Source organism: Pogoniulus pusillus, chromosome 10 (assembly GCF_015220805.1).
Source record: "Pogoniulus pusillus isolate bPogPus1 chromosome 10, bPogPus1.pri, whole genome shotgun sequence".
Classification (NCBI taxonomy): Eukaryota; Metazoa; Chordata; class Aves; order Piciformes; family Lybiidae; genus Pogoniulus; species Pogoniulus pusillus.
In genome coordinates, this window is record NC_087273.1 from 39,983,444 (window position 1) to 40,003,376 (window position 19,933).

At 59.2% G+C, this 19,933-nt stretch overlaps 1 protein-coding gene across 7 annotated transcripts in view; it reads left to right on the forward strand.

Moving 5' to 3' along the window:
- DLGAP1 (DLG associated protein 1) overlaps nt 1-19,933 on the forward strand; it is a 100,355-nt gene that overhangs the window by 25,399 nt on the left and 55,023 nt on the right. For 4 of the 7 annotated variants that reach the window (XM_064150315.1, XM_064150321.1, XM_064150317.1 and 1 more), the window contains exons 2-4: nt 823-955; nt 8,435-8,530; nt 14,669-14,771. The gene's annotated coding sequence lies outside the window, so the exon portion shown is untranslated. The other 3 variants (XM_064150316.1, XM_064150318.1, XM_064150319.1) reach the window with 3 other exon arrangements.

Here is a 19,933-nt window from a genome sequence, read left to right on the forward strand (position 1 = left end):
CCAAAGCATCTCTGCTGGGAACAGCACTTTGGTTGTCCAGGAAAAAGACAGGAATGCTGAATGCTGCTATGGCAGCAGCTCTGTGACCAGAAGTGCTCCTCCAGTGATGCCTGCTGGGGTGGCCCTGACGTTTGAGGGGAAATAGAGCACAAAAAAGCTTTCCTTCCAATGGTGCTGCTTGAGCTGGGATCTAAATAACTCCATCCTGCACGAATTGGAGCATCCATAAATGTTTTAGCTCTCTGCAGACATGAAATTGCCCAAAAGCATCTGAAAAACAGTAAAAATACTGCATCTTAATGGAGCTGCTCTGAAAGGGCTGCAGCAAACCCAGCCTGGGGCCACTTGCTGCTGAGCTGCTGCCAGAGGCACTGCAAAGGCAGAGCAACGCAGCAGGAGCAGCAAGGGCACGGAGGTGTGGATGGACAAAGTGACCTCCAGGGAAGGGAGGATGAAAAAGCAGAGCTGGGAGCTCAGTTTGGAGCCCTCACTGCCAGAAGGACACTGAGGGGCTGGAGCAGGGCTAGAGAAGAGCAGCAGGGCTGGGGCAGGGGCTGGAGAGCAGGGCTGGGGAGGAGCAGCTGAGGGAGCTGGGGGGGTGCAGAGTGGGGAAGAGGAGGCTGAGGGAGACCTCATTGTTCTCTGCAGCTCCCTGAGAGGAGGCTGCAGCCAGCTGGGGTTGGGCTCTGCTGCCTAGGAACAAGGCACAGGACAGGAGGAAACAGCCCCAGGTTACAGCAGCTTCGGAGGCTCTTCCACCCACCCAACCTCTTCTCATCTCACTGCACATTTATTTATGGCTGCTTTCTTTTCCCCTTGCAGCCTGAAGCACCCCAGGAGTCCTCTGCAGCAGCTCCAGAGCCATCCTCAGTCGCTGTGGATACACTCACTGGACAGTGCTGTCCCAGCCTGCTGCAGCTGCCTGAGCCCCAACCTCTGCAAAGGGCATGTAAAGGTAAACTTCTCCCCAGCCTAAAGCCAGCAACCCAAAGTGCCTTCTCCTGTCCCACTTTGAAGAGGAGAACCTTTGGAGGAGCTCCTTCTGCAGCAAGGCCTTGCTTGGGTGGCCCTGGAGCAGCAGAGAGCTTCTGTGGGACGAGTGGGCAGTGGCTCCCATGTGAGGCCACAGCTGCAGTGCTGGGGCCAGGGCTGGCTGCCAGGGTCAGGGAACTGGCACCAGGAGAGCTGCAGGCTCTGGCCCTGGGGACCTCGCAGGCTTCTGTGCTTGGCTGCCTTGCCCTGCCTGCAGACTGAGTACAGGCAGGGTGGCTCCTGGGGCTGCCAGAGGGGAGGCAGCAGGAGCCAAGCACAGGCAGCAGGACCTTGCTCTGACACCAGCAGGCCTCAGAGAAAGCTGCAAGGGGAAGCAGCAGTGGGGCAAGGGTTGGTGGCTTTCAGCTGGCAGGGGGCAAGTCAGGCTGGACACTGGGGAGGAGCCCTCCAGTGTGAGGGTCAAGAGCCTGGCCCAGGCTGCCCAGAGCTGGGAGCTGCCCCATGGCTGGCACCAGTGCAGGGCAGGCTGCCTGGGGCTCTGGGGTGTCCCTGCTGCCTGCTGGGGGGCTGCAGTAGGTCACCTTCCAAGGTACCTTCCAACCCAACCCCTCCTGTGATGGTTCAGTGAAGTTCCTCATCTCGAGTTTAACCCTTTCAGACACTGCTGTCCTCAGCTGCCCAGGCTAGGAGATCTTCTCACCCCCACAGCCACGGGGGTCTGGCAGCATTTGCTGCAGGAGGGGCTGGGGTGGATGGCCTGGAAAGGTGCCCTGCAACCCAGCCCATGCTGGGACTGCTCCCATCCAGCACTCTGCTCATTTCCAGGGGGGGCACATTCTGCACCTGCCACCACTGCCCCAGCACCCAGACCTGCCCAGCAGAGAAGCCTCAGCCCCAGGCAGGTGGTGCCTGCCCTCAGCACCTGCCCAGGCAAGGGGGCAAGAAGGCTTTTGGTGCTGTAGCCTTTCTGCTTCCCCAGCCTCTGTGCCACGTGGGCAGCTGGCACCAGGGGGTAAATTTAGACAAAGCCAACTTATCTCCTCCAGCTTGGCAGGAAGCTTGGCAGAAGGGGACCACAAAAAAAGGAATGCTGAGGATGATCTGGGCTTTGGATCTGCAGCTCTGCAGCTGAGTTATGCAAGCAGGAGGGAATGGCTCCTGGGCAGTGCAAGCAGCAGCTCCATGGCACAGTTCTCCTCCAGGACACACTGCCCAAATGTCCTCTTCCTTATGGGCATCTGCACACACAGAACCACAGCATGGGGTGGGAGAGGAAGGGACCTCCCTATGGGTGAGCTGGAGCAGGGGACTGAGTCCAGTAGCAGTGAGTCTGCAGGTGACACCAAGCTAGGAGCAGTGTGGAGCTGCTGGAGAGGAGCAGAGCCCTGCAGAGGGCCCTGGCCAGGCTGGGTGGGTGGGCAGAGGCCAAGGGGATGAGACTGAACAAGGCCAAGGGCAAGTTCTGCACTTTGGCCACAACAACCCCAAGCAGCACTGCAGGCTGGGGCCAGAGTGGCTGAGAGCAGGCAGGCAGAGAGGGCCCTGGGGGTGCTGGCAGAGAGGAGCTGGAGAGGAGGCAGCAGTGCCCAGGTGGGCAGCAGAGCCAATGGCATCCTGGGCTGGCTCAGGAGCAGTGTGGGCAGCAGGACAAGGGAGGTTCTTGTGCCCCTGTGCTCAGCACTGCTCAGGACACCCCTGGAGTGCTGTGTCCAGTTCTGGGCTCCTCCATTGCAGATGTTGCAGTGCTGGAAGGTGTCCACAGGAGGGCGACAAAGCTGAGGGGCCTGGAGCAGAGCCCTGTGAGGAGAGGCTGAGGGAGCTGGGGGGGTGCAGCCTGCAGCAGAGGAGGCTCAGGGCAGAGCTCATTGCTGCCTGCAGCTGCCTGCAGGGAGGCTGTAGCCAGGTGGGGTTGGGCTCTGCTGCCAGGCAGCCAGCAACAGAACAAGGGGACAGAGGCTGAGGCTGTGCCAGGGCAGGTCTAGGCTGGATGTGAGGAGGAAGTTCCTGGCAGAGAGAGTGATTGGCACTGGAATGGGCTGCCCAGGGAGGTGGTGGAGTGGCCGTGGCTGGAGGTGTTGTTGCCAAGCCTGGCTGGGGCACTTAGTGCCATGGTCTGGTTGGTTGGGCAGGGCTGGGTGCTAGGCTGGGCTGGGTGAGCTTGGAGCTCTCTGCCAGCCTGCCTGATTCCATGGTTCTATGACTCTGGAGCCCATTCAGCCCTACTCTTTGCTCCTCAAGAGGGCTGCCAAGGCCTGAAAGAGGCTTCCTGGGGTGGTGGAGTCCCCATTGCTGGAAGGGGTCTCACACCCTGGGGCTGTGGTGCTGAGGGCTGCGATTTGGTGCTGGGCTCTGCAGAGCTGGGCTTGGTGAGCAAGCATGTGGAGATTTTCCCACTCTATGAGTCTGCTGCTCAGTGGCTCTCAGTAAGCTGCTCCAGGGGCCCAAAGCCATCACCTTCCTCCCCCAGCCACAGCTGCTGCTCAGGGGAAGAGCTGCTGGGGGGGGGCAGAGCGAGCAGCACCCTGGGATCCCTCTGCTTGGGGCAGCCTTCCTTCCACCGAGGCAAAGCCCAGCTCCCTTCCTGGGGTTGTGCATGCCTGGGGCCACCTGTCAGAAACTCCAGAGCAGCTCCTTGGAAGTGCTGGAAATAGCTGTGAAGGGCTGAGTGATCCTTTGAGAGGCTGTGGGAGCACCGAGGCTGCCCAGGGAGGGGAGCTGAGGGGAGAGGAGAGGGCTGTGCTGGAGCTGCCAGTTATGTAACTGCAGGCTGCTATAAATTGCTGCTAGTTGGAGGCTATTTAAAACACTCTCAGCTCTGTCATCTTCCACCTCTCCTGCCTTAAACAGAAATAAAGCCCCAGCAAAGGGGGAGAGAAGCTTAATCTCAAGTCACAGAATGGCTTCAGCTGGAAAGGACCTTCAAGACCATCCAGCTCCATCCCCTCCCGTGCACAGGGACACCTCCCACCAGCCCAGCTTGCTCCAGGCCTCAGCTAGCCTGGGCCTGAAGCACCTGCAGGGAGGAGGTGTCCAGAGCTTGTCCCAGCAGCATCTCTGCGTCAGGCTCATGCTGCTGAGCTGCAGTAGAGGCTCAGCCACCATGAGGCCCAGCAGCTCCTCAGGAAGCAGAAGAGCTTGGTCCACTTCTGTCTCCAGGATGCATTTCATGGAATCATGGAAAGGGTTGGCAGGGACCTCTCAAGCTCCTCCAGTCCAAGCCCCAGCAGGCAGCAGGGACATCCCCAGCCAGAGCAGGCTGCTCACAGCTCCATCCAGCCTGCCCTGCACTGGTGCCAGCCATGGGGCAGCTCCCAGCTCTGGGCAGCCTGGGCCAGGCTCTCCCCAGCCTCAGAGCCAAACATTTCTCCCTCCTCTCCACTCTCAGTGTCCCTCTTGGAGTCCAAACCATCACCCCCTGCCCCAACAGGCTCTGAGGAGAAGTCTGTCCCCAGCTCTCTGCTTGGCCCTTTAGCACTGCAAGGCCACCAGAAGGTGTCCCCGGAGCCTTCTCTTCCTCTGCAGACTGAAGTCCCCCAGCTCTGCCAGCCCGGCCTCAGAGCAGAGCCCTCCCAGCCCTCCCATTGCTGCTGTGGCCTCCTCCTGCCCTGCTCCAGCAGGTCCAGGTCCATTCCTTGACTCCATTTTACCTGCTCTCTGCTGCTGCTGCTGTTCCCACCTGCTCTCCAAAGCAGCTCTCTCACAAAGCAGCCAAGGAAACAGATTTTTTTCCTCCTCCTCCTCCCACAGCCTCCCAGAGAAAGAGTCCTGCGAGATCTGAGCTGACCTCCAAGCTCTGCCAGAAAGGAGTCTCAGAGCTTGGGCCCACACTGAGCAGCAGGGATGGAGGACAGAGAGCAGGAGAGCCAGGGAGGGATTTTATTTCTGGTGAAGGGAACAGAAGAAATTGGGGCAGAGGATGGCAGAGGACAACAGGGAGGTCAGAGCTGGGGAACACCACCTGGGCTCTGCTCTCCCTGCTCCTGAGATCAACCACCACAGGCTAGAGCACTGCCAGAGGCACAGGGAGACCAAGGCCAGGAGCTTCTGTCCCAGCAGAGGTCTGAGAGCCCAGAAGGGAGTTGCTCTCCCTTGGCATGGCTCTTCCATGGACATTTCTCCAGCTTATATATATTTTATCTATGTAGACTTCATCCAGCTCTTAGCTTGGTTTTACTTCTCCCCTGGCAGAGACGTTTTCAAAGCCTTGAACAGCTCCACAGGGATCAGAGAGTGGAACCCTGCACAGGGGTGCGGCGAGGCAGATCTGGCGGAGAAGGGCTGAACTCAGTGTGCAAGGACACTGCACAGTCCCGTGTGGAGGGACACTGCACAGTCCAGTGTGCAAGGACACTGCACAGTCCAGTGTGGAGGGACACTGCACAGTCCAGTGTGCAGGGACACTGCACAGTCCAGTGTGGATCAAAGCGAGTGACAACTTTATTTAGTAGCCACACGCTTATATGTGTTACAGATAATTTATGCATACATGTAAGAAGCTAAATGGCTGAATCTCACACCCCATTTGCATGGTGCACCTACTTGCTACGTGCAGCTGCAAGCAGCAAACTACTTCTTATCTTATTCAGAGTTAGCTGTATCCTGCTCTGCTTGAGTTGTCTGCTGACTCATCCAGGACAGTGCCTCCCTAGCTAGTTATATTAAATGCTGCCTTTGTTTATTCAATGTGGCCTTTGTTTCAGTGTGGCCTAGCACAGCCTTAATTTAGTTCCATATACTCATCCTGCTTGCCCACCTCTAAGTCATGTCCATTTTCCCTTAGCCATTCTGTACCACAGGGGAGGCTTTGGCAAAGAGCAGCCAGAGAGAGCCCTCAGCGTTTTCAGGGCACCACATCCCCATCTGGGGAAGTGTGATGGTTTGGGCTCTGACCCGCCCCCCCCACTTTGTGGAACTGCCCCAGCTAACTCAGAAGGGACTCCAGGAATATAAATGAAGCTATTTATTGTACAGCAGCAAATACACAAGCAGCTATTTACAATATATACAGTTATATAGAGAAATATACAAAGGATACACAATACAGAAGCACAACTCCCCTCCCAGAAACCTGAGTCCCCAGGAGGGGCTCTCAAACCACCCCAACACCTTCCCCAGCCCCTCTCAACCTTACCCCAGTTCCCAGGAAGAATAGAGGTGCAGCCAAGAGGTTAAGAAGGAAGGTTGGTGGCAGTGGGGTTAAGGAGATGTGGCTAGGTCTGAAGGCAAAGGCAGAATGAAAGACAAAATGAAGAATGTTATCAAATGTTTTCCTTCTTCTTCCCAGAACTCTCAGCAGGGCTGTGAGCAAAGAGACACAACCATGTTTACTTTATCACTGCCCATTATCTAGTTCTTTTACCAAAACATTCCAGCTTGCTTCAAACTAGCACAGGAAGAAAACCTCTCACGACACACAGCAACACCAAATCCCAGCTGGTGTGGTGGGAAGGCAGCTCTGGAGCCCACCCAGCCCAGCCCTGCCCCAGCAGGGCACCCACAGCAGCTGCCCAGCAGCACAGTGCCCAGCTGGGGCTGGAAGCTCTCCACACAAGCAGACTGCACAACCTCTCTGGGCAGCCTGCTCCAGCCCTCCAGCACCCTCACACCAAACAACTTTCTCCTGCTCTTCAGCTGCCACCTCCTGGCTTCTACTTTGTGCCCCTGGTGCTGTTCCTGGGCACCAGTGAGCAGAGCCTGGCCCCAGCCTCTTGCCCCCCACAGCTGCTTCAGCTCTTGCTGAGCATTGCTGAGGTCCCCTCTGGGGCTGCTCCTGTGCAGGCTCTCAGCCCCAGGGCTCTCAGCCTGTGCTGCTCACAGAGCTGCTGCAGGCTCCTCAGCAGCTCTGCAGCCTGCCCTGGGCTCTCTCCTCCCTTCCAGATCCCTCCCCTCCAGCCCAAGCAGTAATGAAGCTCTTTCTCCCCCAGCCCTTGGCTCGGTGTCTGCCCAGCAGCTCACAGAGCCGCACAGGAGCAGGACTTTGTGCAGAAGCTTTGACTGAGACCTGGAGTTTTCCAGGAGTAGGGAAGTATGGAAGGTTCCTGGGGGCCAGGAAGGTGAAATCCTTCTGCTGTGGCTTGCACAACTGCTGCCAGTGCAGAAGTGGCTGGGCAGAGCTGCTGGCAGGGCTCAGCCCTGGTGCTGCCGGGGGCAGGCTGCAGCCCCGCGCAGCTCTAATGAGGGCAGCTGGGCTGGGAGGGCAGGCAGAGGGACCTGCAGCCACATCACCACCGAGGGCACCTGACAGCTCCTGACAGCCTGTCCAGATCACTGCACCACAGCACATCACAGAGTGCTGGGGGTTGGGAGGCCTCTCCTGAGATCATCTGGAGCAGGGCACACAGCAACACACCCAGTTGGGTCTGGAAGCTCTGCAGAGGAGGAGACTGCACAGACTCTCTGCACAGCCTGCTCCAGCCCTCCAGCACCCTCACACCAAACAACTTTCTCCTCCTGCTCAGCTGGCACCTCCTGGCTTCCTGCTTGGCCCTGTTGTCCCTTGTCCTATCCCTGGGCACCAGCACACAGAGCCTGGCACCTTCACCTTGCCTCAGCCCTCAGATATCAGAGCCATTGCTCAGATCCCCTCTCAGCCTTCTCCTCTCCAGCCCACACAGCCCCAGGGCTCTCAGCCTCTCTTCCCAGCAGAGCTGTTCCAGTCCCTTCAGCATCCTCACAGCCTCTGCTGGGCTCTGTGCAGCAGGTCCCTGTCTGTACTGCACTGGGGAGCCCCAGACTGGGCACAGCACTGCAGGTGTGGTGTGAGCAGGGCAGAGCAGAGGGCAGCAGAACCTCCCTAGAGCTGCTGGATGCAGCCCAGGACACCTTTGGCCCTCCTGGCCCCAGGGGCACTTTGCTGCCCATGCAGACCTTGTGCCCAGCAGCACTCCAAGGCCTTTCTCCATGGAGCTGCTTTCCAGCAGGACCACCCCCGGGCTGTGCTGCTGCCTGGGGTTGCTCCTGCCCAGCTGCAGGACCAAGGGCAGTGGTTTGGAGCTGAGGCAGAGCAGGCTGAGAGTGGAGCTGAGGCAGAAGTTGTTGAGTGTAAGGATGCTGAGAGCCTGGCACAGGCTGCCCAGGGAGGCTGTGGCTGCCTCCTGCTTGAAGGTGTTCAAGCAGCTGAGTGTAGCTGAGAGGTGTCCTTGGGCATGGCAGGAGGTTGGAGCAGAGGAGCTCTGAGCTCCCTTCCTCCCTGAGTCCTGCTGGGACCCCGAGAAGCACAGAGGAGATCTCCCAGCCCTTCTCTTTGCTCCCTCTCTCCACACACATGTGGCTCTGGCAGGGGCTGGCTGCAGCAGGATCTGCTTTCAGCTGCAGCCTTGCTTTAGTCAGTGTCACAGGAGATGCCATCACACCTCAGGCAACAGAATGTGACTCATGCTGGAGACACATCTCCTGCTGGAGCCCAGAGCTGGAGTGTAACTCTTGTTTGTTTTTATTCTAGGAGGGGAAAAGAGCAATAACCCCAACTGGCAGCCCAGAAATAACCAGAGTGGAAGGGTGGAAAAGAGAAGGAAAAAGGGAAGAGGAAAATGGAGAGGTAAATGGATCTTCCATGGCCACAGCTGCCTTCTGGTGAGGAGCAGGCAGAGGCAAGGTCGAACTCGATGGGGCCCCAAGCAGCCTGCTCTATCTGGAGGTGTCCCTGCCGCCTGCAGGGGGGTGCCCAGGATGCCCTCGGAGGGTCTCTCCCAGCCCAGTGCAGCCTGTGGAGCTGTGACAATCTGTCAGCAGCATGGTGCAGGTGAGGAGCAGACCCCACTGCTGCCCCTCCACTTGTGCAATGCTTAGTGAGAGGTGCAGAGAGGATGAGGAGCACAGCATCTGCAGGAGGAGCTGACCCCAAGAGGCAGCAGCAGGAGCTTGTGCTCAGCTCTCTCATAAACCTCCCTAACCCCTCCTGAGCAGGCTGCCCAGAGAGGCTGTGCAGTCCCCTGCTCTGGAGCCTTCCCAGCCCCAGCTGGAGGCATTGCTCAGCTGCCCTCTGGGGCTGCTCTTTGCAGCTGGTTAATTATTCGGAGCCAGCAGCAATCAATAGCTGAAGAGCTTTGATGCTGAGCTTCAAAGGGCTCTAATCCACTGCTGCCCTCCCAGCCCGAGGCCAGCCTGGGCTCTCTCCTCACCCTGCTGCCAGGGTACCGCTGGCATGTTAGTTTGGCACCAAGCAGAACAGTTAAGGCAGCAGCAGGCATTGGGTGTTTTGGCTCCATGCCCCCAGGACTCTCCATGACTCCATGCTCGAAGCTCTTACTGGCACCTCGGGGCCGGCTGGGTGGCTGCTGAAGCAGAGGGGGGAACAAGATCCACCCAAGCCCCACTGCACTTCCTGGCACTGCCTGGTGGGATGGGAGATTTGGGTGGCCCAGGGGCAGGTGTCCCTGCCCATGGCAGGGCAGTGGCAACTGAGTGATCTTCAAGGTTCCTTCCAACCTAAACCAGTTGGAACTGGACCCAGGACTCCAGATGCAGAGCAGAGAAGGAGAAGGTCCCTGGCCCTGCTGGCCACAGGCTTCTCCATGCCCCCAGGACACTCTTCTGGGCCTCCAGGGCACTCTGCTGTCCCCTGAGGAGCTGTCCCAAGTCTTTCTCCTCGGGGCTGTTTCCCAGCTCACCCCCGAGCGTGGTGGAGCTGTGGGGATGTGTGGGCTGCAGGGCAGGGTCGGGCAGAGGGGGCAGAGCTCCCTGCAGGAGCAGGGTCGGGCAGAGGGGGCAGAGCTCCCTGCAGGAGCAGGGTCGGGCAGAGGGGGCAGAGCACCCAGCAGGAGCAGGGTCGGGCAGAGGGGGCAGAGCTCCCTGCAGGAGCAGGGTCGGGCAGAGGGGGCAGAGCTCCCTGCAGGAGCAGGGTCGGGCAGAGGGGGCAGAGCTCCCTGCAGGAGCAGGGTCGGGCAGAGGGGGCAGAGCACCCAGCAGGAGCAGGGTCGGGCAGAGGGGGCAGAGCTCCCTGCAGGAGCAGGGTCGGGCAGAGGGGGCAGAGCACCCAGCAGGAGCAGGGTCGGGCAGAGGGGGCAGAGCACCCAGCAGGAGCAGGGTCGGGCAGAGGGGGCAGAGCTCCCTGCAGGAGCAAGCAGCACTGAGCCAAGAGAGGCTCCCAGCAGAAGCCCTCGGTCAGGGGTGCCAACGTCTGTGCTCTGGAAGCTGTGCTGCAGAGCCCTCCAGAGCTCCCTTATGGCTTCCCTGGAGCTCTCCAAAATAAGATCTGCTATTGCTGCTCTGTGTCCCCACGCCCTCAGTCCATATTTCTGCTCCTCCAACCACACCCATGTCCTCCCACCTCCCGGCTGCTCCAGCTCCCTCCTGCCCGTCCTGCTTCTATCCCAGGCACACACAAGCTGTGCTCATACAGGCTGCAAATGCTCCTGAGCTGCCTCCGCCTCTTGGCTCTTCTCCTCCAGCTTCTCCAGCTCCTCACACAGCTCCTTTGTCTCAGCATCTCCTGTCTGCCGCGAGCTGGAAGCTTGGTTAAAGCTTGGAAGCTTAGGGCTGGAGCTGGGATGATGCTTTGAGCGTCTGCAGCTTCCCTGCAGTCACAGATGGGCTCCAGAGATCACAGAGCCACTGTGCTCAGGAGAGACCTTTCAGAGCAGCCACCCCAGCCAGGACTTGGAGAAGCTCCAGCTGCAGGAGGAGTTGGCTGAGCAAATATCTCTTAGCTCAAGCAGGGCCAGGTAGATGCTGCAGTAAAGAACACAAAAGGTGGAGCTCAGCTCCCAGGGCAGGAGCCTGCATTTGTCCACTGAGTTCTGGCTGGGGCTGGGAAGGGAAAGAGGTGGAACTGCAATTGGCCACCAGCCCTTGGTAGAGAAGGACCCTTCTGATGTCTTCAGATGTTTAGCAGCCTGTGCTGCAGGTGGCCAAGAGAGCCAGTGGCATCCTGGCCTGCATCAGGAATGGTGTGGCCAGCAGGAGCAGGGAGGTCATTCTGCCCCTGTACTCTGCACTGGTTAGACCACACCTTGAGTGCTGTGTTCAGTTCTGGGCCCCCCAGTTTAGAAGGGACATTGAGATGCTTGAGCGTGTCCAGAGAAGGGCAACGAGGCTGGGGAGAGGCCTTGAGCACAGCCCTACGAGGAGAGGCTGAGGGAGCTGGGATTGGTTAGCCTGGAGAAGAGGAGGCTCAGGGCAGACCTTATTGCTGTCTACAACTACCTGAGGGGAGGTTGTGGCCAGGAGGAGGTTGCTCTCTTCTCTCAGGTGGCCAGCACCAGGACAAGAGGACACAGCCTCAGGCTGTGCCAGGGGAGATTTAGGCTGGAGGTGAGGAGAAAGTTCTTCCCTGAGAGAGTCATTGGGCACTGGAATGGGCTGCCCGGGGAGGTGGTGGAGTCGTCGTCCCTGGAGCTGTTCAAGGCAGGATTGGACGTGGCACTTGGTGCCATGGTCTGGCCTTGAGCTCTGTGGTAAAGGGTTGGACTTGATGATCTGTGAGGTCTCTTCCAACCTCGGTGATAGTGTGACACTGTGACACTGTGATACTGTGATATTCAACCCAGGCCCCCCAAGAGGGGCTGCAGAGCTCCCCCGGCGCTGCTGCAAGGACCCCCCCGGAGCAGGGCTGGTCCTGCTGTGGGCAGAGGCCGAGGGCTGCCTCTGCCCGGGGATTTGCCCCCTTGCTGTCACCTGCTGCCTCATTGACCTCTTCTCCCAGGCAGTTGATATCCCTGAGGCTGGGGCTGAGCGAAGGGGGGCGCTGAGAGGCAGGGAGGCAGCTGCCGTTCACAGGCTGCTCCAGCAGCAGGGGAGAGGCAGCTGAAGGAGTCAGACTGGATTTCATTGCTGCTCTGTGAGCTCATCAGCAGATCCCAGTGCTCCTCAGCCCTGCTGGGCCTTGCTGGCAAGTGACAGCTGCTGTCAGCTTCGATTCTGGACACTTCTGGCTCAGCATTTAGCTGACCCAGAGCGTTCAACTCCTCCCTGGGCCTGCTGCTGAAGGCAGAAGGTTTTCTCCAGGTGGGAATTGCTTCATGCCTTGGTGTGCCTGGTGCCAGTGGAGGTCAGGCTGGAAGGGGCTCCAGGCAGCCTGAGCCAGCTGAAGATTCCTGGGATGGAAGGGACTTTAAATGTCATCCAGCTCCAGCCCCCTGCCACGGGCAGGGACCCCTCCCACCAGCACAGCTTGCTCCAGGCCTCATCCAGCCTGGCCTGCACCCCCTCCAGGGAGGCTGTGGAGCAGAGCCACAGAGTGCGGACCCAGATCCCCTTCTGTGCTCCACAGCCTCCCTGGACAGCCTGTGCCCCTGCCTCCCCACCCTCACTGCCAAGAATCCCTTCCCAACGCTGCAGGTGCCCACTGGCAGTGGGGGACCTTTGGAGGTCCCCTCCAACCCGGAGCATTCCCTGGCTGCTGTGCCCTGTGCAGCCCCTGCAGTGCTGCGGCAGCTCCGGAGCCCTCGGCACAGCCCTGGGCAGCAGGGCCAGAGGCAGCTGCAGCAGCGCTAGGCCTGGGAGGGCTCTGCCATGAGCACAGGCTGGCAGGGCTGGGGGTGCAGCCTGCAGAGCTGCTCCCTTCCCCAGGGAGCTCAGAGGAGGCCTCCTCATTCCCTGCAGCTCCCTGGCAGGTTGGGGTTGGACTCTTCCCCCAGGGAACAGGGAGAAATGGCCTCAGCTTGCACCAGGAGAGGTTCAGGCCGCATATGAAGCTCCTTCCCCAGAAGGGCTGCCAGGGCATGGCCCAGGCCACCCAGGGCTGTGCTGGAGGCTGCATCCCCAGAGGTGTTTCAGAGCTGTCTGGATGTGGCACTGAAGGCCATGGCTTAGTGGTGTCCCTGGCAGTGCTGGGCTGAGGCTTGGACTGGACAATCCCCTAGGCCCTTTCCAAGCTCAGTGTGCTCTGGGTGCAGGGCAGAGCAGCAGCTGAGCTGCCAGGGCTGAGGGACTGCACTGGCATGAGTGGGCTGGCAGTGGTGGGGCAGGGCTTGGGCCTTGCTCTCATGCACTCCACTGGGACTGTGATGTACTCTGCCTGGGGACACTCTCTGGTTCCCAGAGGAGGTGCAAGAAGCCTGTGGAATGTTCCAGGCCTGGCTCTGGAAGGAGAGGGTTGAGGAGGCTGGCTGCTGTGCTGGCTGGTGTCCCCATCCCTGCCACAGCGCTCTGGAGCCGATGACATCCTCAGCTCATTTGGCAGTGGCTGTGAGGCACTGCCCGTGCTCTGCTTAGTGCTGCTGTGCTGGATGTGGGCAGTAAATCCAGCAGCTGCCTGCCTGCTGCTTAAAAAGCTCAAGTCTGGCAGTGCTGCTGGCTCCAGGCAGGCTTCAGCCTGCTGGAGAGCAGCCAGAGAGGGGCAGCAGAGCTGGGGCAGGGTCTGGGAGAGCAGGGCTGGGGAGGAGCAGCTGAGGCAGCTGGGGGGGTTCTGTGTGGGGAAGAGGAGGCTGAGGGAGACCTCACTGCTGTCTGCAGCTCCCTGAGAGGAGGCTGCAGCCAGCTGGGGTTGGGCTCTGCTGCCTAAGAACAAGGCACAGGATGAGAGGGAACAGCCTCAAGTTGCCCCAGGGGCGTTTCAGGTTGGACCTGAGGAACAATTTCTGCCCCCAAAGCGTTATCCAGGCCTGGCTCAGGCTGCCCAGGGCGGTGGTGGAGTCCCTGTGCCCAGAGGGGTTTCCAGGCTCTGCAGAAGTGGTGCTGAGCTCTCTGCCTCTGTGATTACTTTTTCTCTCTCCTAATCTGCTCTTCAGTTAAAGTTTGGTTGGAGCTGTCAAGCAGCATTTAGAAGCAAAACTGTTTCTGCTGCTTCTGGCTGGTGCTCACAAATTGTTCACATGGAGAAAAAGAGAAAAAAGCACCAAAAAGCAGAAGAAAATAGGCTCAGACCTTTAAGTGGTGAGAAACAACACTGGAAATAGTGAGATGAGTCACGGAGCTCAAATATAGAGCATGGAGCAAAAACCTCCCTGGCAGGCTCAGAGTAGTGCTGGGGAGAGCAAAGCAGGATCTGGTCCTGCTGGGGGCAGGGAATGGCTCAGCAGCAGGGGCCAGGGGCTCTGTGCCTCAGAACTGAGATTTCATAGAGCCAGGGAACGGCTTGGGTTGGACCTTCAACACCACCCAGTGCCAGCTCCTGCCATGCCCGGGGACCCCTCCCACCAGCACAGGCTGCTCAAGGGCTCCTCCAGCCTGGCCTGGAACACCTCCAGGGAGGGCACATCCACAGCCCCCCTGGGCAGCCTGGGCCAGCGTCTGCCCACCCTCACTGCCAAGAATTCTTTCCTCATCTCCACTCTCATCTCCCCTCTCCCAGCTCAAAGCCATTGTCCCTCGTCCTGGCACTGCCAGCCCTCATCCAAAGTCCCTCCCCAACTCTCCTGCAGACCCTACAGGTCCTGGCAGGCTGTTCCGAGTTCTGCCTGGGCAGGGACTGCTCACAAGGGGCTGTGGGCAATGGTTTGGCAGTGGAGCAGGGCAGAGCTGGGCTGGAGCTGAGGAGGAAGCTGTGCAGAGTGAGGGTGGGCAGAGCCTGGCACAGGCTGCCCAGGGCTGTGCTTGAGGCCCCATCCCTGCAGCCACCCAAGCTCAGCCTTGCTGTGTGCCTGTGCAGCCTGCCCTGGCTGCAGCTGTCCCTGTGTCTGCAGGGGTGGCCAGGGTGAGCTCGGAGGGTCCCTCCCAGCCCAGGGCAGTCTGTGAGGCTGTGCCCTCTTGTCCTGGGGCTCCTGGTTGCAATGCTGCCTTTTGGCTTGTGTTTCAGAAGAGTCCAGCACCAGCCTTTGCAACTGACACTGGAATTGAGAAGCACCCAAAAGCATCTCTCCTGCTGAAGCCACCTGAAGATGGGACACTGACTAAAGGAGGTGAGTCCTTTCTTCCGGCTCCCTGCTGCTCCTCCTCCACCTCTCTCTGCACTTGCTTGTATGAGCTGGGAAAGGAAATGCCTGGAAGTTCTGGACTGCCCTGATGGAAGTGAAGTTGCCTCTGCTGGCTTGCTGGTGTGGGTTGGGAAGTGCTTCACATGGAAACTCACCTCTGCACTCCTCCAGGGCTGAGGGCTGCAGGTAGTGCTGCACCAGAGGTCTCTGAAGTCCTGCTGAATGGGTTCCACAAAGAAGCATCAAGCCCCTGGTGTGGAGTAGAGACCCATGGGGCTGGGGTGCTGCAGCTGTGGAGCAAGTGTGTGAGAGGAAAGGGCTGTGCTGGCATGGAGGAGTCAAATGAGAGAGATCAGAGCCAAACCCAAGTACAGGGGATGGTGTAGGGGTGGTGGCTGCAGCATCTTGGAAGCAGCACTGAAATAGCCTGGAGAAGGTCTGCCTGGGGAGGACACAGTGCCATCTGTGCAGCTGCCAGCAGAGAGTTACTGCAGGGAACTGAAGCCTGCTGGTGGCTGACTGACACTCCATGAAGTGAACCCCTCCTGTGTCCTGCTCAGAGAGGTTCCTAAACCTACTTTGTGTTGGCTTCTGTCAGCCCAGGGTTAAAAACTGCAGCTCTAAATGGTTCTAATTTGCTTAGAATGGGATCGATTTAAATACAAAGCACCGAGGGGAGTAAGTGGTTGTGGAGTGCTTGATAGATGGGAAGTATTTTGGGAATCTCTTTATCCCAGGGATCACTGTGACAAGGAGGTTGTAATATTAGGTTGTTGGGGCTGGAAGAGGATATAAAAGCCATTTGTCACCTTCATGGCATCGTTACCTGGCTACCAAATTACCCTAACTGCTGCCTGCCTCAGCAGCACTGTGGAGCTCTCCCGTGGGAGCCCAGGTCTGGCAGGAGCTGCTGCTGCCAGCAGCTGTGCGGCTTGGCTTTGGGGTGGCTTCTCTGCAGCTTGCCCAGAGCCAGAGTGAACATCAGGGTGGAAATCAGCTGTGGTGATGCTCCTGTCGGGAAAAGGATTGTGTGAGGCAGTGATCAAATCCCAGAATGTCAGGGGCTGGAAGGCACCTCCAGAGGGCATCCAGTCCAAGCCTCCTGCCGGGCAGGGGCACCCAGGGCAGGGCACACAGGAATACATCCAGCTGGGGCTGGAAAGGCTGCAGAGAAGCCTTTCTGGGTTGCCGGCTCCAGGCCTCCAGCAACCTCACAGTAAAGCAGCCCCTCCTCATGATGAGATGGAACTTCTCACCTTCTAGTCTGTGCCCCTTGCCCCATGTCCTGTCACTGGCACCTTTCAAGACATACTGGTTCCATCTCCTGACCCACCCTTGAAGCCTTGATCAGCATTAATGAGATCCCCCCTCAGGCTGCTCTCTCTTTCCTTTCCCCCTTTCCTCTCTCTCTCCTTTCCCCCTTCTCATTGAAAATGTCTCTCAGCAGTGAGGTCAAGGAGCTGAGGCAACCTCACTGCCCCAGGAGGCACAAACTGGACTGATTAGATCAGAAGCTATTTGCTTTAGTACTGCTGTGGAGGCTGTCCAGGAGCAGAGCGACACCAGGCGGGGCTGAAGGCAGGAAAGGGAAAAAACAGCACTGGGCTGAAACAGAACTGGAAGAAACTCTGCAGCTTCTTAGAGCTGAAGATCAGGAACAACCCAACAAGAGAACCCTAAGGAGCTGGGAGGGAGGTGCAGCAGCCTGGAGGGAGGTGCAGCTACTTTAATTCAGCAGGCACAAGTGAGTTGTGCTGCTGACCCCCTGCAGATGCTCTCAGCCCCTTGTCAGCATCCCTCTCTTTTTCTCTTGGTAATGAGGCTGAGCTCTGTCCTGCAGCAAGGTTTCTGCTCAACCTTTCCTGGTGCCTGACACCAGACAGGCTTCCTAAAGTATCCTGACAGGAGTTTGTGTCTTGGGGCACCACTGAGCAGAGCAGGCTGTGGGGTGGGGAGAGGGTGAGCAGGCAAGCGGTGGGTTGGGGTTAGAAGTGATTTGTCAGAGCAGCTGCTTCAGGGTTAGGCAGAACAGACAGTTTGAGTCTGGCTGGAGGAATGATCTGTGGAGATCTCAACCACCCTGCACAAAGACTCAGCATTAACCATGTAGGATCCTCACAGCACCACCAGGTCACAGCATCCCAGAACGGCAGGAATTGGAAGGGAGCTCTGGAGCTCGCCCAGCCCAAGCCCTGCCCCAGCAGGGCACCCACAGCAGCTGCCCAGCAGCACAGTGCCCAGCTGGGGCTGGAAGCTCTCCACACAAGCAGACTGCACAACCTCTCTGGGCAGCCTGCTCCAGCCCTCCAGCACCCTCACACCAAACAACTTTCTCCTGCTCTTCAGCTGCCACCTCCTGGCTTCCACTGTGTGCCCCTTGGCCTGTCCCTGGGCACCAGTGAGCAGAGCCTGGCCCCAGCCTCTTGCCCCCCACAGCTCCTTCAGCTCTGGCTGAGCATTGCTGAGGTCCCCTCTGGGGCTGCTCCTGTGCAGGCTCTCAGCCCCAGGGCTCTCAGCCTGTGCTGCTCCCAGAATTGCTGCAGGACCCTCAGCAGCTCTGCAGCCTGCCCTGGGCTCTCTGCAGCACTTCCCTGGCTCTGGCACTGGGCAAACAGCACTGGATCAGCTGTGCCCTCCCCAGGGCAGAGTAGAGAGGAGAACCTCCCTTCTCTTTCTGGCCACACTCTTCTTCATGCCCCCCAGAACACTTTTGCCCTTCTTGGCCATCAGGGCACATTGCTGGCTCTTGGCACCTTGTCGTCCCCCAGCACTGCCAGGTCCTTCTCCAGGGAGCTGCTCCCCAGCAGGTCAGCCCTGCTCTGTCCTGCTGCAGGGCCAGAAGCCTCCCTCAGGTTCCTGCTGGCAGAGGTCTCCACCTGCAGCACAGCTCAGCTCTGGGCAGGTAAGGAGGGGGCCAGGTGGCTGCTCCCTAGTGGCTGCCCATGCACATGCCTGGGTTTAATGTGGGAGGTGCCACATTGCCTGGGCTTGTCCCACTGCCGGATTATTTCTGCTCTGGCAGCGTGCGGGTGGGAGGCTGTCACTGCTGTCACTGCTGTCACTGCTGTCACTGCTGTCACTGCCTGACGTGAGCTGTGTGCCTGAGCTGGGCTCTGCCATTACACAACTCTCAGTGCCACAGCCTGCCCAGGGAGAAGGGAGGCAAGCACTGGGCAGCAGCTCTGCTGCCCCTGCCTTGGGCTGCTGCTTTAGCTGAGAGGCTCTGGGGGGGTCATGGCAAGGATGCAGCCCTGGGGACCTCAGCACAGCACACACAGGACCTGAGGGAGCAGGGCCAGAGGAGGCCACAGCAGTGCTGGGGGGGCTGGAAGGGCTCTGCTGTGAGGCCAGGCTGGCACAGCTGGGGGTGTACAGCAGAGGAGAAGGCTCCAGGGTCACCTTCTGGTGCCCTGCAGGGCTAAAGGGGCCTCTAAGAAAGCTGGGGCAGAGTCTTCCTCAGAGGCTGTTGGGACAGGCCCAGAAGTGATGGTTTAGACTCCAAGAGAGAGACTGAGTCTGAGAAGGGAGAAATGCTTGGCACTGAGGGTGGGGAGAGCCTGGCCCAGGTTGCCCAGGAGCTGGAGATGCTCCATGGCTGGCAGCAGTGCAGGTCAGGCTGTTTGGGGATGTCCCTGCTGCCTGCAGGTGACTGCCAAGGTGTGCTTGGAGGGTCCCTTCCAGCCCAGCTCCCATTGATTTCCCAGAACCCTTCTCCTCTTCCCAGCCCTCCTGGGCCCGTGCAGATGGATTCATGACCTGCATCCAGAGGAGCAGGACCTGCTTTCATCTCTCCTTTCATCTGACATGAAAGGCTTTGCCATCCAATCCTTCCAACTGGATGAGGTCTTCTGTGGCCCAGGTGAGCTGGAAGCCTCTTTTTGGTGCTGTGAAGCTCGGAGCCCACAGCTCTCACCTGGGCTTTGATTCCCTGCCTGCTTTGGCTATTTTTAGATGAATTGGTTTGGTTCCATCCCTGGGGTGCAAAGACTCTTTCATGGAGGCAGGGAGGTGGCCTGGCAGGCCTGAAGCTCTGCTGCTGCTGCTGCTGCTTCAAGGTTTTGACCTTCAGGAGAGGTTTGGGCTGCAGGAGGAGAGCCACAGAGGTCACAGCAGTGTAGGACACTGCTTGGTTTGCTCCTCAGCAGAGCACTGGGAGAGGAGATGCAGGTTGGGTGCAGGGTGGCAAATTGACCCTCTGCAGTGTATCCCAGCCTGGGTTTGCTGCCAGCACCATGAGGAAGGGAAGGGCAAAGAGGAATCCAAATGGCAGCTGCATGTGGAAAAGAACTTGGCCTTGGGGCCAGACACTGCCCAGTGGTGCCAGGGAGAGGACAGGGAATCCAGGAGGAGAAACTTGTCTGGGGTGAGTGGCTCAAGCACTTCTGAACTGGCAGCAGTTGTGCAAGCCACAGCGGAAGGAGTTCACCTTCCTGGCCCCCAGGAACCTTCCTGACTGCCCTACTCCTGCAGAACTCCAGCTCTAAGTCCAAGCTGCTGCACAAAGTCCTGCTCCTGCGCGGCTCTGTGCTGATGGGCAGACAACAGTGGCAGCAATGGAAGAACACAGGAGTGAAATGCAAGCCCTGAGAGAAGGGTGGGAATGGGCCTGGGAACAAGGTGCTTCGTTTTGGCTTCTCCCAGCAAGACCTCCCCACGCTGGCTCTGGGCGAGGGCTGGTGCAAGCTCTCCACCGGGGTGGCGCAGAGGAGGTTTCCAGTAAGCAGTGCCCATGAGCCTGGCACCGCTCAGCAGCCTGCTGAGAAACGCCAGAGTGACTCATGTGGCAGCAAAGGGTCACCTCATGAGCTCAGAGCTGCTTTGGCTGGGACAGCTCGGCCAGATCCGCCAGCCCTCAGCACCACAGCTCTGCCTCCTTGGACCCCCTCTGGCACGAACCCCTCTGGCGCCAAACCCCTCTGGTGCCAAACCCCTCTGGTGCCAAACCCCTCTGGCGCCAAACCCCTCTGGCGCCAAACCCCTCTGGCACGAACCCCTCTGGCGCCAAACCCCTCTGGCGCCAAACCCCTCTGGCACGAACCCCTCTGGCGCCAAACCGCTCTGGCGCCAAACCCCTCGGGCACGAACCCCTCTGGCGCCAAACCCCTCTGGCGCCAAACCCCTCTGGTGCCAAACCCCTCTGGCACGAA